We start from the raw sequence: 13360 nt of genomic DNA on the forward strand, positions 1-13360 counted from the left end.
ATTTAGATTGTTGTTTTTTGCACAACAGTGAATGGTCAGATCTTTGTCTTATTTATTTATTTTTTTTGACAGGCAGAGTGGACAGTGAGAGAGACAGAGAGAAAGGTCTTCCTTTTTTTCTGTTGGTTTACCCCGCAATGGCCGCTATGGCTGGCGCACCGCGCTGATCTGAAGCCAGGAGTCAGGTGCTTCTCCTGGTCTCCCATGTGGGTGCAGGGCCCAAGCACTTGGGCCATCCTCCACTGCCCTCCTGGGCCACAGCAGAGAGCTGGACTGGAAGAGGAGCAACCGGGATAGAATCTGGCGCCCCGGCCAGGGCTAGAACCCGGTGTGCTGGCGCTGCAGGTGGAGGATTAGTCTATTGAGCCACGGCACCGGCCGACATGTTGTTTATCTTTTTGAAAGGCATATAGAGAAAGAGAGAGGGAAAGAGAGAGATCTTTCATCCTCTGATTTGCTCCCCAAGTTATAGCCTGGGCTGGGCCAGGCTGAAGCCAAGAGCCCGGGAGGTGCCATCTGGGTCTCCCACGTGGATGCAGGGACCCAAGCACTTGGGCCATCTTCTGCTGCATTCCCAGGTGCATTAGCGGGAAGCTGGATTGGAAGTGGAACAGCCAGGATTTGAACCAGCGCCCACATGGGATGCCGGCACTGCAGGTGGCTTCTTAACCTGCTGGCCACAGTGCCAGCCCCATGTTTTTGTTCTCAAGACAGCCGCTGAGGCTGCCATTTGGTAATTGAATTAAATGAATGCTGGGGAAACTAGTTAGACTTGATAGCTTACTCAATCCAGATTTGGCAAACTTTTTCTGTAGAGGGACAGATAATAAAAAATATTTGAGATTTTGTGGGCCAGTCACTGCTCTTCAGCTGTGCTGTTGTTGTGTGAAAATACCCCAAAAGACAATGTATCATCTCTAACATAACTGTGTTCCTTTAAAATTCCACTTACAAAAGCAGGTGACTTGCTAGATTTGGCCCAGAGGCCAACCCCTGTACGTCCTTGGCTGGGGAAAAGGTGATGGTGACCTTGTCTAGGATAGGACTAATGAGGACAGAGAGGTGCTTGGCTTATTAACCCACTGGCCGGGATGACTGCAGGTGGACAGCAACAAGGAGGAGTCAGGGGCTGCCTACCGGCTGTCTGCTTTACCTGTCCAGAGTAAAACATTTGCTCAGAGCAAATATTTGCTCGTGAGCTGTTACAACATTTCTGCTTTATGTTTAAACTTAGTATTTGCCCAAGACTGTACAGAATCCTTGCTAAATCTAAAATTAAGTCTTGTTTGAAATTGAAACATCATTCCTTCCATTATCCATAGAAAATTTTTAAAAAAATATTTGTTTTATTTGAAAGGCAGAGTTACAGAGAGAAGGAGAGACAGAGAGAGAGAGAGAGGTCTTCCATCTGCTGGTTCACTCCCCAAATGGCTGCTAAGGCTGGAGCTGGGCTGGGCTGAAGCCAGGAGCTAGGAGCTCCTTCTGGGTCTACAAGTGGCTGGGAGGGCCCAAGCACCTGGGCCTTCTTGTGCTGTTTTCCCAGGCCATTAGCTGGGAGCTAGTTTGGAAGTGGAGCAGCCAGGACTCGAACCTGCGCCCATATGGGATCCTGGTACTGAAGTTGATGACTTAACCTGCTATGCCACAGTGCTGGCCATTCCATAGAGAATTTTTTTTTTTGACAGACAGAGTGGACAGTGAGAGAGAGAGAGAGAGACAGAGAAAGGTCTTCCTTTGCCACTGGTTCACCCTCCAATGGCCCCCGTGGCCGGCGTGCTGTGGCCAGCGCACTGCGCTGATCCGATGGCAGGAGCCAGGTGCTTCTCCTGGTCTCCTATGTGGGTGCAGGGCCCAAGGACCTGGGACATCCTCCACTGTACTCCCTGGCCATAGCAGAGAGCTGGCCTGGAGAGGGGCAACTGGGACAGAATCCGGCGCCCCAACTGGGACTAGAACCTGGTGTGCCGGCGCTACTAGGCGGAGGATTAGCATGTTGAGCCGCGGCGCTGGCCTCCATAGAGAATTTTAAACAATGAATTCTTTTATGTCATACCTTATAAAGTACATGGATTACCAAGAGTGAGGCATCTCATAAATTAAAAGTGGTCTCTAAATTATTGTTTTTCATTGTGAAACTAGTATGTTTTTTGTTTTGCTGAGTTTTGGGAGGGTCGTGGTCAGCATTAATAGAAATGCCAACTGAGAGTGGGGGTGGGGTGGATGGCTTATGGATGTAGTATTTTCAGTATTTGAGTTTTCAACTTGAGAGAATAGGTGAATACTTTAAAACATGTATCTTTTCTGTATTCTATCGATGAAAGATTCATTTAAATTTTCTTATTTGAAAGTCAAAGTTACAGAGAGAGGAGAGAGAGAGATCTTCTATCACTGATTCACTCTCCCAATGGCCATAATGGCCAGGGCTTAGTAAGGCCAAAGCCAGGAGCCATGCGCTTCATCCGGGTCTCTCACGTGGGTGGGCAGAGACTCAAGCACTTGGTCATCTGCTGCTGCTTTTCCCAGGCCATTAGCAGGGAGATGGATTGGAAGTGGAGCAGCTGGGACAGGAACCAGTGCCCATATGGGATGCCAGCGTCACAGGTAGTGGCTTTACCCACTGCACCACAGTGCCGGCCCCAGAGGTATTTTCTTGCAATCTTTCATAGTCTCAATGGATTGTCAAATATAAGAAGGTAGCAGCTCAGTCTAAGGAGTTTTCTTGTAGCAAGTGGAGGCTGCCAGTCACCTGTGCATTGTGGTGTGGAGTTTGGAAACTGGACGGTCAGAATTTCCTGGTATGTGCAGTAGTCCGCTTTGGCTGCTGTAATGGAATAGCACAGACCAGGTGGCTTAAGCAACACACGTTTGCTTTTCGCAATTCTGGAGGCTGGAAGTCCTGTTCGGGTGCCAGTGGGGTTGCATTCTGGTGAGCTCTGGCTTCCTGACTTGTAAACAGCTGCCTTCTTGTCATGTCCTCCCCCGATGAGGGCAAGAGAGGAAGCAGGCTTTTTGTCCTCACGTGAGAGCACTGATCCCATCAGGAGGGCCCCGCCTTCAGGACCCTGTTACCTGCCCAAGGCCTTGTCTTCAGATACCACCACACTGCGGATTAGAGCAAGAGCCACAGGGTCTGGGGCAGGGTTAGGGGGGATGGGGGAGCAGACATTCAGTGTGTAAACTGTGTGTGAGGAAGCTACGCAGACTTGGAGTAAAGAAAGGGACGATTTAGGTTAAGAAAGGGCATTGTTTTTGAGACACAGCCTGCTGTAAATTCGTTGTGAGTAGGTATCAATGAATGCTTACTGAATTGATCTCTTTGATGGGGCATTAGAATCCCATAGAATTGGGACTCTGATTTGGTATATCGGGGAGACAGGGGAGCAGTTGAGCCGGCAGAGGCGGCTGACCGCCCTGGGAGTCCAGGTGCCAAGGGGAGGCAGCAGGTGGTACAGCGGCAGGCAGGCCAGGGACGGCCCCGGCCCGTGAGGGCTGCAGCAGCAGCTGGTGCTGTGCTGAAAGTGTGGTTGTACGTTCCCAGGGTTTCAGGCCTGGTATCAGGGTGGGTTTGGAAAGTCTGTTTTGTCCACTGGAACCTATTTGTCCTCATCCACTTTCCCTGCCACACGTTCAACTCAAAATCATTTGGTATGATTTCTGATTCTCCTGCGCTCTGGAGCAGGGAGCAGGGAGGAGGAGAAGCCTTGCAGAGGTGGCCCTTCCTTCTATGCTGAGGGGAAACTTGCCTGGGATAAGGCGTAACCAAGCATTACTTCAGGAACAGCACTGTTCCCCTGAAGCCTGCGAGACAGGGGACTGTGGCCTTTTACCCACAACCAGACAGTGCACCTGTTAGCTCTTCACTGTTTCACCTGCGCTTAGACGCACACCTGTCTTTAGCACCCGTTGCAGGACCCCGCACCTACAGTTCTGGGAGAGCTGGTGACTTCTTGCACAGTACTTAGTGCACTGAGGAGTGAAGGAATGAATGCAGGTCAGTGGTGTGGGGACGTCTGGAGATGAGAGGTGTGTTTTGTGACCCGTGAAAGGACTTCTGTTCCTGTTGCTTGTGAGCTGGGTGAAGGTTTGTTGAAGAGTTTTTTCTTGTTGTTGTTGTTCTCTTAGAGTCTTATAAATATTGATCTATTGCCATCTGGCTCTAGTCTGCATTTAGAAACCTGATTTGGTGGTTATTTACATCATTTCAAAGGAAATGCATTCTTTAATTCTAGTTTTCTTGGGGGAATTGTCCCCCTTCCTTACAGTTTAAGGAGTAATTAATGTTTTTGCTGCTCTTGGTGGTTTTCTTTGGTTCTCATGGGGGATTTTTGAGCCCTTCAGGCTTTCTTTCAGTTCTGAAGCCCTTTCTTCTACCTTTAATGCTGAGCTCTGCTCTGGCTCTCTGGGCCATTGCTGTTAGAGGTTCAATTTCCATATTGTTTTGCTGTTGTATTTCCTCAAATTCATTTCCTTTGTTCTAAAACTGGGTCCTTTTCTAACTTGTCCTGTTTTGCTCGCTCTGCACTGCTGATTTTCGCTCTTCCTACGTGTTAAGGAGGTTCATAATTTATCGGTTGCCATCCTGATTGCTTTTAGATTAATGTCTCACCTGGACTTGCTCTTGGCCCTGTGGTTCTATAGCTCCCTTGACATTTTTTGAGATTGTTTTTTGTTTGTTTTTTAAACAGCTTTCTTGAACGTACATTGAAAGTGTACAGTTGAATGACTTCAGACATATATACATGCATGAAACCATCTCTACATCAAGATCACGAATGTATCCGTCACTCCTCCAAATTCCCTTACACTCCTCTGTAATCCCTCTCTTCTGCCCCCTCCATTCCCTTTCTCAGACAACCACTGAGCTGCTTTCTTTCCCTGTAGAATGGTTTGCATTTTCTAGAGTTACATGTATATGGACTCGTATATTGTGTACTCCTTTTTTGGTCTGCCTTCTTTCATACAGCTAAATTCTGTCTAGATTCATCCAAGGCATTGTATCTGTAGTTAGCCTATTTGCTTGCTGAGCATTTTTTTTTTTTTTTTTGACAGAGTGGACAGTGAGAGAGAGAGACAGAGAGAAAGGTCTTCCTTTGCCGTTGGTTCACCCTCCAATGGCCGCCGCTGCAGCCGGCGCACCGCGCTGATCTGATGGCAGGAGCCAGGATCCAGGTGCTTTTCCTGGTCTCCCATGGGGTGCAGGGCCCAAGCACCTGGGCCATCCTCCACTGCACTCCCTGGCCATAGCAGAGAGCTGGCCTAGAAGAGGGGCAACCGGGACAGAATCCGGCGCCCCGACCGGGACTAGAACCCGGTGTGCTGGCGCCGCAAGGTGGAGGATTAGCCTATTGAGCCACGGTGCCGGCTCTGAGCATTTTCGTTGTTCAGAAATACCAGTTATCAGTTTTCCTACTGATGGAGACTAGAAAAGTGTCAGTTTTTGGCTTTTACAAATACAGACGCTGTGAACATTCATGTAGTCTCATGTATTCCTGTTCCCTTTGGGAAATAAGTAGTAGTGTGATTTTATGAAAGATGTATAGGTATATATAAAGTAACATTGTGTATACACATGTATAAATATTTTTAAATGTTGATTTTCACCTATTTGGGAGGCAGAGTGTACTACAGAGAGAGAGGGAGGGAGGGAGGGAGAGAGAGAGAGGGAGATATCATCCTCTTGCTGGTTCACTCCCCAAATATTCACAACGGCCAGGACTGGACGAGGCTGAAACCAGGAGCCTGGAACTCAGTTTGTGTCTCCCAAGTGGGTGATAGGGACCCAAGTATGTGAGTCATCAGCTGCTACCTCCCAGGGTGCACACTGGGATGAAACTAGATGAGAAGTGAAGAAGCTGGCACTCTCACCAGACACTCCAACATGGCATGTGTGTGTGTGTGTGTGTGTGCATGTGCACGCGTTTGTGTGTTTCAGGTGGCGTCCTTTCTTTTTATTTTTTAAAGATTTTATTTATTTGAGAGGTAGAGTTACAGACAGTGACAGGGAGAGACAGAGAGAAAGGTCTTCTGTCCTTTGGCTCACTCCCTAGATGGCCGCGACGGTTGGAGCTGCGCTGATCCAAAGCCAGGATCCAAAGTCTCCCACAGGGGTACAGGGGCCCAAGGACTTGGGCCATCTTCTGCTGCTTTCCCAGGCCATGGCAGAGAGGTGGATCAGAAGAGGAGCAGCTGGGACTAGAACCAGCTCCCATATAGGATGCCGGCGCTGCAGGTGGAAGATTAACCTGTGCCACTCTGCCGGCTCCTCAGGTGGCGTCTTAACTGCTATGCCAACTCTCAACTCCTGTCCTCTTATTTATTAAAATTTTATTTATTTTCATTTTATTTTAAAGGCAAAGAGAGACAAAGAATGTGATATTCCTGTATGTGAACATTCACTTGTCCCTGCAACAGTTGAATAGACTGTCTTTTCTCCAGTGTCTTACATGAAATCAGTTGTACATGTTATTGTGTGTTTCTGGGCTCTCTTTGTTCTTGGTTCATCTCTTTCCCTCCCAACACCAGTACCACTCTGTTGTGACTATTTGAGCTTTATAATACATATTTGAAAATCAGATAATGTTTTTCTTCAAACTGACTTTGCCCATTTTTTCCCCATTTCCATATTTAAGAATTAGATTGTCAGTTTCTGCAAAGAAGAAGAAAACACTACTGGGTTTTATATTGGTGTTATTGAATGTCTGTCTCCATTTGGAAGAGAGTTGACATTTAGCACTGTTGAGTCTTGACCTGTGAGCAAGGTACGGTCTCCTCTTTAAGTTATCATTTTTCTCAGCAATGTTTGTAGATGTCCCGTTTTGTCAGTTATTCCTAAGAGAGCACACACAGAGGTCTCCCATCCACTGATTGGCTTGCCTGCACTGGCCTGGACTGGGCTGAGCCAAAGCTGGGGGCCAGGAACTCAATCAAGGTCTCCCACGTGGATGACAGGAACCCAATTACTTGGGTGGTCTTCTCTGCCTCCTGGGGTCTGCATTAGTAGGAAGGTGGAATCAACACCTAAGCTGGAGGTGAGATTTAAACCCAAACATATTCTTGTAGAATCTGCACTGCTAGGCAAAATGCCCATTCCCTTGTTTTTAAATTTTAATTTTTTGTCATTTGTTGCTAGTACATAAAGATAACATTGATTTTTGTGTACTGATATAGTGCCTTGAAGTTTTGGCAGACTCACTTATGAATTGTGGTGGTCCTCTGGTGGACTACGAAATGACTACATGGGTGAACCTGGCATATGCAAATGAAGCTAAGTGTGCACTTCCCTCTCCTAGCTGGACGCCCCTGTCCCCCTCCTCTTCCCTCTCTCCCTGCTGCTTCTGTTGTTACATTGAAGGGGAGTGGTGAGAACAGACATCCTTGATGCTCCTGATTTGGGTGGGAGGCATTCACCCTTCCAGCTTTCAGTGTGAGGCTAGCTGGGTGCTGTTTGTAAATGCCCTTCATCCGTTTAAGGGCATTTCCATTCTATTACTTGTCTGCAGAGAGTTTTGATCAGGAATGGATGGTTTTGCCTTGCTTTTCTGTGTCTTGTCAAAGATAAACTGTACACTAGTTAAAGTGGACACACTCTATTCAGGAATAATGGCAGTCAAGTATGTGTAGATGTGACTGCAGATTTGAAAGGCAGAATGAAGAAAAAGGAAGGGAATAAGGGACCTGTAGGTAGCAGGCAGAGGATTGGGTGGTGTGGTCAGGCCATTGGGTTTGCTTACTGGAGCAGTATTCTCAGTAGCCAGGGACAGCCTGCGTGTCCATCAGCAGGTGAACAGGTTTAAAAATGGAATATTCTTCAGGCTTCAGAAGAAATCAGGAAATTCTGTTACTTGTGATAGTGGGATGAACCTAGAGGACATTAGTATGTTAAGTGAAACAAGGTAGGCACAGAGAAAATTTACATAAAATCTGATGTCTGCATGGAATCTTAAAAAGCTGAACTCATAAACATGCGTTAGTGGGGTGGTCGTTAGCAGAATGGTCCATAGATGCAATGTTTCAGTTAGACAGGAGGAGTAAGTTTGCATAGCACATAATTTTAGTTAAGAATTAACAGTGTTTATTTTCAAAGCGCCAATAGATAGAAGTCTCTCTTCTCTGTGTCCCTCTGCCTTTCAAATAAATAGAAAAAAAAGGAAGATATTAAACAGTATAAAAGGAAAATAACTAAAAAATAAAGAGAACTTTAAATGTCCCTGTGGAGAAATAATAACTGGTTGAGAGCGATGGTGTGTTCGTTAGTCTGCTTTGTCATTCCCAGTGTAAGCATGGGTCCGTGGAGAGTGCACACACAAATCGGACTGGCCTCTGTGAGTGTTGGTCCAGTGAGAATTTTCTAGATGAGAGGCCACATAACCGAGGTGCAACCAAGACTCTAGTAAATGGAGCATCTGCATTGGTTGTATGTGTTGTGTATAAAATGAGTGAAGGCAGTGTCGCTGCAGGACTTGAGGACTGGATCTGGTGTTTGGTGCACTGGTTAATGACCAGCGGGGATGCAGATCCTCTATTGGAGTGTTTCCATTGGACATTGGCGTCCCTGCTTCACTTTGGATTCTGACTTCCTGCTACTGTGTGCCTGGGAGGCAGCAGATTGTGGTCCAACCCATGTGGGAGATCCACAGTGAGGTCCAGGGTCCTGGTTTTGGCTTGGCCCATCCTTGACTATTGCAGCAACAACAGGGAGTGAACCAGCAGATGGAAGAGCTCTATTTCTGCCTTTTAAATATATGAACATAAAAAATAGACTGGATGATTATAATTTGCTAGCTGTCACTACTCTTATAGCTGTCATATATGAGCTAAACAACTGGGTGGCTATCAGTAACTCTGTTGAAAATAAGAAAACAAGACAAATTTGTTTTTTAATGCAGAATGTTCAGTAAATCTTAAAGATAATTATAGCATCCTATAATAGGTGATAGTGCCTTTTAGGATCTCATTATCAAGGTAGTACTTTAATTTTCCACAAGAATAAGTCAATGGAAGGAGAAGTGCCTCCTCCGTGGTCACCTGACTTCCTGTGATGTTTTCCCATATTGCCGCATGCAGATCAATGTGCCACGCACGCTTGTCTTCACTCATCGAAGCACTAAGCAGACACTAACAGCGGGGTAGGCCTTGAGGAGCCTGTAGTCCAGCATGGAGACCGTGAGGCAAGAGCCAACGTGCATGCTTTGACAGCAGCCTCAGCTGGGTGCACCCTCCTGCACTGCTGGGAAGTCTCGGCCACTGTTTCCCCAGACACGGCCTCTCCCTCATTCCCCTTTCTCCCGTTCTGTGTGCTGTGCCCTGAGTGATTTCGCCTTCATTTTCTTTAGGGTCTCGTTCTGCGGCTGAGATTTTTATTTTAGTGTCTGCATAATTTTTTTTTAAAGATTTATTCATTTATTTGAGAGGCAGAGTTACAGAGAGAGACAGAGAAAAAGGTCTTCCACCTGTTTGTTCACTCCCCAAATGGCCACAATAGCTGGATCCAGGCTGATCTGAAGCCAAGAGCCCGGGGCTTCTTCCGTCTTCCACTGCTTTCCCAGGCCATAAGCAGAGGGCTGGATCCCAAGAGGAGCAGCTGGGACAGGAACCCTGCTCATATGGAATGCCAGCGCCGCAGGCAGAGGCTTAACCTACTGTGCCACAGCACCGGTCCTGTTTTTATTTAACTTTTTTTTTTTCATTTACTCTCCTTAAATTATATTTTCTGTTTCATTTTCTCTGTAAACATATAGTTAAAATCTCTATTTAGTGATAACCTCTTGTTTAATTCTTTAGCTTAACATTTTTTTCTAGCTCTTAGCACCTAGGAGTTCTCTTGCTTGCTTTTGAGCTTGGGTGTATATTAAAAATGATCCTATTATGTTTCATCCAGGATCTCTGTGTTGTTTGGAGATGGGCTTGGGGTATTTTATTTCCTGGATCAACTCTGAAGTTCCGGTTTCCCTGATGCACTATGAATTGTGTGTGTATTTCATAAAACCCTGAGCATGGATGTTGTTGACCTTTGCAACACACACACTGGGCCCCTCTCTCTGTAGTCAGTGGAGATGTGCATTCCGTCAGATATTTGAGTACCTGTTTTTGTAGCATCTAAGGGGAAGCCTGTGCTGAGGACTTCTCTCCTTCGCACACATCTGTGAGCCCTGTGCGGGCCCTGTTCCTCTGTGGGGCTTCACAAGCCTGAGCCCACGTAGGTCATTCACGTCTCACGAGGGCTGTGTGGTGCATACCGTCTTACTTCTTAGGGTGAGGCAGAGAGAGAGGGAGTTGCTGGGCCTCTGGTTTGCTGATAGCGGGCTCAGCATGCAGAGTGAACCTCCAGACCCATGCTCCTCACTGACTTGCTGGGTGCAGGGGAGCCAAGGCCGCCACTGGGCTGTATCTTTGTCAGCCAGCTGTGCCTCCTTGGTGGCCTCACCCATCCCCACTCCCTCTGCCTGTGTCTGCGCTCCAGCAGGACTGAAGTCTGTCCTGAGCTCCAGTGTGCTGTTTGTCTCCCTGAGTATTAATGCCTTAATTCATCCTTTCTTTGGACCAGTATTTATGAAGCACCTATTCCATAGCACACGCTGTGCTGGGGGAGGAGCATAAACGTGGTGTAATGCAGAGATGCACTCCATGCTGCCCGATTCTGTTCCCGGGCCATGTGCTCTGTGTCAGTCCCGTTGCTGCCACTCTAGCCCAGACATTGTCACCTGTACCACTATAGCAACTTTTTTTTTTTTCTAAGATTTATTTATTTATTTGAAAGGCAGAGTTACAGAGAGAGAGGGAGAGAGAGAGAGAGATCTTCCATGTGCTGGTTCACTCTCCCAGATGGCCACAATGGCCAGAGCTGGGCTGATGCAAAGCCAGGAGCCAGGAGCTTTTTTTCCCCTGTTTCCCACATGGGTGCAGGGGCCCAAGCACTTTGGTCATCTTCCACTGCTTTTCCAGGCACATTAGCAGGGAGCTGCATAGGAAATGGAGCAGATAGGACTTGAACCAGCACCCATATGGGATGCTGGGGCCATAGGCGGTGGCTATACCTGCTACGCCATAGAACTGGGCCCAGTATAGCATCCTGTGTGTTGATCTCGGCTCAGCCTCCTTTCTCCTGCTTTCCAGCTGACAGGGGAGGTCGACCAAGAGCTGTGTGTGGCAGATGCGATGGTCCAGGGAAGAGCCCTTGCCCTAGTCTGGTGACCACAGGGAAAGTTTTCTGGAGGAAGAGATCGCAAAGCTGAGTCTTTGAGAAGCAGGAGTGAAGGGAAGCTAGAGGGGCTAGTGTTCAGGACAGGGGGACGAGCATAGTGCAGAAACTCTTAGGAAGGACAGGTGCACGTGCTGGTGTCTCCGAGGGATTAACAAAAGCTCATCATGTCTGGCATCTAAGCGTGCAGGTAGAGTGCAGTGGGAAGAAGTCCACGGTGGTGGAATGGGGAGTCACTCAGTTGGAACTCTCTTTCTGTGAGGTCACCATGTGATTAGAGAATCAGTTTGGAGAGAGCAGTTTGGAACGAGACCACTTAAAAAGCGATTGTGCCAGTTGGGTGACAATGACCTGAACTAAGGAAGTGGTGTTGGGGATGAGGGAAGGCGGCAGATGGCAAGGAGAAGGCCAGGAAGCAGGGTGGATGCTGCCAGTGACTGACGTTTCGTGAGAGTCCAGGTAGGTAAGCTCTGCAGAGCCTGTGCAGCTTGGTCACATTCACGGGGATAAAGGGAGCACGGTGGGTGCGTGGGACAGATGGGAAGTCTGGTGGGGGACAGGCATGTCTGAGGTCCTTGTGGCCATGTGGTTGTATTTGTTGGCAAGGTACTTGTGGAGCAAAGAAAGTTCTAACTCTCATGGCTCTGGAGGTTCCAAGTGAAGACAGAGTGTGGCACAGGTTTCTGGGAGGTGGCCCTGGCAGACGGTGGCATATATACAGACAAAGGATCACGTGGCCCACTAGGAAGCAGAGAGACGGGGTGGGGGACCAAGTTAACGCTTTCATAGCAGCTGTCTCGGGGGAAGCACCTGCCCCAGGGGACCTAAGGATGGTCCACGCAGCCTACCTGCTAAAGGTTCCTACTTCCCAGCAGTGTCTTCCTGGGGCCCAGGCCTCTGGGGGCATTCAGCAGCCGGACCATAGCGGTGGGCCAGCTAGAGGTATCCAGGATTCAGTTGTATCTGAAGATCTAGACGGAGACTAAGCTGGAGATGGACAGACAGGCACTGAACCCCCTTAGGAGTGGGTGAAGGTGTCATTCAGAGGGAGTGATCTGAGAAGGAAGGCACAAACCCAGCATTAGTGTGATTGGATGACAGGGGTGATACTTCGTTCCCTAGGCAAAAACGATGTGGAAGAAAGAGGACTTTTCAGAACAGCAAACACCAGCAGAGCTCACCAGCAGAGCTTGCTGTCCTAAGAAGGGTGTCTGTGAGACGGCGACTCGGGATGGGACAGCAGTCCTTGGTTTCCTGCCACACACATGTGGCTTTCTTCTCAGATCACTCCCTCTGAATGACACCACACCCCATGAGCCTCCCCGCCCCATTCATCCACACAGCTGGGCAGGGAAGGGCTTCCCTGGACTTGAAGACGCCCAGCGAAGCACGGTGGGAAGCCATGGTGAGGTCTCCACACACAGCAGAACACACAGAAAGGCCTAGAGCATGTGGCAGAAGGGAGCAGGCTCTTCTGCAAGAAATAAATTCTCTCTAATCAGGCTGGAGACTTCCTGAGTATTGCGGAATTACCTAAGAACTTGTGTTTTATAAAGCGTTTGCTCAGAAGCGGTGCAATAAAGTGATAGAGTGAGGTGAAAAGGGAAGATACGGGGTCGGGGGACACATGGTAAACCAGTTTGCAGAACTGGCCGGGAAATGCGAAACAGCTGGGAACAGAATACTCGTGGCTGAAAAATGAAGTCACATATAGTGTTCCAGACCCCCTGCCCAAGCCTGCATCTGCTCACCGGACACACAGCATCTCCGTAGTGGACATCGGGGTGCTGGAAGAAGGGAAGTGCAGAGCAAGGAGCTGGGCAGCTGTCGCCTAATTCGCAGGCTCCTCCAGGGGTTGTGGGTAGAGGTTGGATGCATACCCACCCTAGGGTTTTTGACTCCCTTGCAGTGGAACTTGAGAACAGGCTGACTTGCAACCCAGATGAGGTTTACTGGGGGCTTAACGCCTGAACACACGGGAGATGGCACAATGGGAAGAGGTTCCACTGCCCGGCTCCGTGAAGGGAACCAGGCAGGGGTTATCTGGTGGGGAGGCATGGTCACGTGGTGTTTGTGTAGGTGCTCTTGCTTTTCTTGCACACTACACACTCAGAATAGTGGCGCTCTCACTGCTGCCACCCCCACGACGGTCACATACCTGCT

The 13360-nt window shown here is 48.3% G+C and overlaps 1 protein-coding gene and 1 long non-coding RNA gene across 27 annotated transcripts in view; one reads left to right on the forward strand and one right to left on the reverse strand.

Moving 5' to 3' along the window:
• LOC103351327 (uncharacterized) overlaps positions 1 to 13360 on the reverse strand; it is a 555796-nt gene that overhangs the window by 246241 nt on the left and 296195 nt on the right. The gene's annotated exons all lie outside the window — the stretch shown is intronic.
• Positions 1 to 13360, forward strand: part of MARCHF8 (membrane associated ring-CH-type finger 8) — a 105692-nt gene that overhangs the window by 41340 nt on the left and 50992 nt on the right. The window contains exon 1 of one of the 11 annotated variants that reach the window (XM_008269852.4): positions 11095 to 11656. The exons of the other annotated variants lie outside the window; for them this stretch is intronic. The gene's annotated coding sequence lies outside the window, so the exon portion shown is untranslated. Of the gene's footprint in view, positions 1 to 11094; positions 11657 to 13360 lie in introns of those variants that run through there. 11 annotated transcript variants of the gene reach the window in all.

The sequence above is a fragment of the Oryctolagus cuniculus genome, chromosome 15, assembly GCF_964237555.1.
Source record: "Oryctolagus cuniculus chromosome 15, mOryCun1.1, whole genome shotgun sequence".
Taxonomy (NCBI): Eukaryota; Metazoa; Chordata; class Mammalia; order Lagomorpha; family Leporidae; genus Oryctolagus; species Oryctolagus cuniculus.